Raw genomic sequence first — 4382 nt, 5'->3', positions numbered from 1 at the left:
CGATGCTACAGCTAACAGGCTGATGCCACGTTGGTTTTCGCACAGCGCCCACGTACCATTTTTGAAGACGTTTTGAGAGTGAATTAACGAGCCATCCTTTTCACTTTGGCTGACCGTTGCTTTCCCGGGGCCAGTCGATCGTATCAGTTGATATAGGGCACGGCTGTTCCCGGTAGCAAAATCCTTCATCTCCCGAGCTTTCGATGTCCACCAGAACTCTCGGTCTTTCCTTAGACTTCACTACTTGGTGTTGAGGGACTTGCGTGCGCGTTGTTCCTGGCATCAATCATGGATACCAACCTCGGCGGCATCCAGTGGTCTTGTGGTCGAATTGGAAAAGTCGGACAGACAGCACCGAACGCCGCTAACATGGTTCCTTCACATTTTGCCCCGCTTCATCCACATGCTCACGGCCACCACAGTATTGGTTTACTGTGGAGAGCTGTTGGGCTGCTGTCGGTGCTACTCGCCTTCCAGGGTGGAGACCGCGTGATCCTCACTGTGCCTGGTTGGAGACACTACAAGATATGGCTGCCAACGGATGTCAGTGGCGTTCTTGTTGCCAGTTTCTATCCAGATTACCTGAGTGAATGCCTGGAGGTGTAGGCACCTCGGAATGATTGTGGTAAGCGAGCACTAAGTCCCTTCCCCGCCCACCTTTACTCTTTTCTTTACAATAAGGCTTTCAAATAAATCATGGTTGTACGGCAGTGAAGTATCAGTGTTGAACACCGATGTCATGCTGTCGATGATGATGATGATGATGATGACTATAGTAGTTCATCGAAGACATTGGGTTGGCATGTTTCTTGATGACTTGCGAGGGCCTGAAGGGAAACGAATTGTCAAGCGTGCATGCACCATGGCATGATCGAAATAAAGTGGTGTGCCCCAGAAAAAATGAGAGTCTTGAATCGTGGCTCTCCACCAGTGGCTGATGGCCACGTGATTCAACTGGGTCCACGACTGACTTGCAGTTGATGACCGCCAGGTTACGCCATGCGAACGTTTACGTTCAAAGTTCGTACCTACCAGAAACAGTTAATAATCAGCGCACAACTAGGGGATTCGCTCTCCATTGTCTGTGCGGCGAGCATCGACTCCGAATCGACCACCCAAATGTGATTCCAAGGAGCTTATTCGGACTAACTGAGCATTCATATCACCTGCAAGAAACACAGTGTCAGTGCTTTTTTGCTTGCAGAATGAGCCCGGATAGCTCTCGATAGAAAGTATCCTTCTCCGCATCACAACTGCAGACCGTTGGGGCATAAACCGACACGACAAACAGGCACCGCTTTTTATGCCGAGAGGCATTGAGTTTTATTGAGCTGGATGACCGGACGGCGCAAAGACGACTGTTCACTGGGATCCAATCCAGCAAAGCGCGTTCAGCTCTGGGGCTGAGTGCGAATTCCACGCCACATAATCCACGAGTCATCGCTTCTGGGTCACCGGACACACGGAGGGAGAAATGTGAAAGAGCTGAGTTCATCCTTGGCGTTTTGAGATGCATAGCCACGCTCGGGGCTTGTATGCGTGTTTCGGAAACGCAGCATACATCAATTATAAGGGAGTACAAGGTTTCAGCAAACATTGCCTGTCCGCTAATTCGACATAGAGTGCGGACGTTAAAAGCGGCCGATGCTATTACCAAAACCTAGGGAAAATTTTATCGTTAGTTCGTCGAATACAAATTGGACCTGCACGATAAATACCTCATTTTCGACTGTATAGTTATGCATAGTCACTGAATGGCACTTTAGGTATCGCTGATGTGTGTCAACAACACTCTCATCACGTGCATGTAGAGACCGTGTAAGTCGGCGGGGATTATATTTAGAAAAACGTTATACCTTACGCAAAGACGGACAGCGACTGAACCAAACACTTGAAAAAACGCTGTTGCAGTGCATATAAACCAAATCAAGGTTCTCTTCATTATCAAAATCCTACGGAGCCTTTTATGTACTCCTCGTAGGTCACAAAAATGGAGAATCGGAAAGTTGTGGTAATAGTGATATTCTCCATTCCTCTCTTTATTCAGGGAATTTAAACATATATTTAATTATGAGTAGACAAACTTTGTGGTTGTATGGCAGTGAAGAATCAGTGTTAACAATGATGTTAAAATCAGACGGCAATTGCTATCTCTGATGACGACAGACCTTCCCAACCCCACAACACCTACCTTAATTGATTTTCTCCGAGTTATACTTGCACTGCGTAACGCAGACTGTTTCTTGTCGTGGTTTACCACAGATCTTCGATTCTCACTGAGATATATCAGAGTCAGTTACCGTGTACCTTCAGCCTACCGTTACAGACAGTCGATTAACAGTTGTTACTAGAGCGTGATTGCAATACCCTCAAGGCCATCTGAAGTGAGACTTACCAAATCGGGAATGGTGAAAAATTCACGGCGACGTTGATTCAGACTGCGTAACAAAACGTCCGGACGCAACAAGTCAAGCAGTCCACCAGGTAGCGACCGGAGTAGGAACCGCCAGTATTCAGTCTTGTGGTTGTTGGTCAGGCGTCCTTCGTCGGCCACCAGAATGACCATGCCTTCATCCTTTTTCAGCTTACTTGTTACTTGCTTTTCCTTACTGGAAAAGACGTTGAGTGCCTTGCTGCCTGTGATGGCCGAACTAATGGTTTGGAGAAGTTGTTGCTGAGATTTCGCGTGAGGTCCGATAGATTTAATCGTTACTTCTAGCCTGGAGAGACATTTCCGGTCTGTGGCGCCCTTAAAGTTAATTGCTTTGATGCGGACGTTTTATTCTGTCTCTATGAGTTACCTAGTGGGTAGGTTCATTATCAACATTTCGTTGTTGTCACTTTTGTACTCCTGGTTTTTAATCAGCCCGAAAAATTTGCCTCCCGAAAAAACCTTCTTAATTTTTCGTTCTATCACGGTGCTCAATTGCTGCAGGATCCCCTGTCCTACTGTCCTCAGGCAGATTTCCCTGCTATCATAGGCTATTAAGTGATATTTTCTAGAGCGATCGTTAGCGTTTGTAATCATTGTTCTGATCACCCGTCGACAACTGTGTATTGTACCCTGGAAGTAGAGCAGTCATTGACAGGCAAAAGTTCTCATCGAAGGAAAGACCGGAGTTGTTGACAATGTATCGAAATACTGGTTGCTCGGTCGCGTTTTGGGGTCCTTGATCAGACGGCTCTCGATTTGCTCGCCAAACTTCACAATTGCCCTGCAGCTATTTCGTCAACAAGTGATGCAATACCAACAGTGCGCACTTGGGCACGTAGTTCCACCTTATCTTCGTGCGTTTATATGGCATTAGCAAAGTATCTGTTATCTCCAGACGTGGTTGGTTACTTGTGGGATGACGGTTTCCTGGTTTCATTGGCCCGTTGGCGATCAGTGCTGCGTTTTGGTCTTTTTTCCTTCGATTTGGTTGGCCATCCGGACGCGCCCTATTTTTGGTGGTTTTTTGTTTTGTTTCCCTTTCTGGCTGACCCTTGCATTGCGCTATGGTCTGATCTTCTCGAGCCAGTCGGTGCCCTTGCGTTCGCCGGTTGCTTCTGTCTTTTGATTTGTTGGATGTGTGGCTGCTATAACTGAATTGAGTTGTCCGTTTAAACTGAGTTTTCTTGAATCTTCTACAATCCTGTAGCACCTGTAAACTGCTCTTTTTCATGCTCAGTATCACCTTCTTTTTTCCCATCATTATCAGTCACATCGCTGTACAAAAGTTTGTTTTACTGAAATACAACCGCTACCGCCCGCGCGTTGGCTCCAACGTGACTTTGAGACTTCTGCTGAGTGACTGTTGTTGTGACCGCCGGTTAGCTATATCTGACCGCTGCTAATACTAAACGTGAACAAACATTTCAGCTACAAACGCTGGACTAATATATTCACGCTTGTGGAATAATATTTCGATCACCGGAGATCTGGGATACCAGGAAGATAGAACTATTCTTGGTGTGGTGGTTCAACGGAATACGGAACTACGGAATCTCCTATTTTGAACTGTGAGTCAAAATTTACTCGTATTTTTCTCTTTGTGACTTTGTATCTGGCTTACATCAGTAATTTGTTCAGTTTACTAGAGACTCCATGGAACCGTTAACCACCACGTAATTGGTGGGCCCGAATTTTGTTTCTCTTCCTTAGATAACCTAGAACTCCCGTACTCATTTTCTTTTCATTACTATCATGTCTGGTTCAAACGATTCACCTATGGACTCGCAAGATATTTTGAGTTTAAGATTGCCAGCTTACGATATTCATCATCCTAGACTGTGGTTTGCTCAGCTAAGGGCAATTTTTGAGTGCCGCTGCGTTAGATCACAACAAACCAAGTATAGTTGCGTTGTTGCACGTCTTCCACCTGAAGTTGCCGTCGAAATTG

The sequence above is a fragment of the Opisthorchis viverrini genome, assembly GCF_000715545.1.
Source record: "Opisthorchis viverrini unplaced genomic scaffold opera_v5_126, whole genome shotgun sequence".
Classification (NCBI taxonomy): domain Eukaryota; kingdom Metazoa; phylum Platyhelminthes; class Trematoda; order Opisthorchiida; family Opisthorchiidae; genus Opisthorchis; species Opisthorchis viverrini.
Note: the sequence above shows the minus strand (reverse complement) of the source record.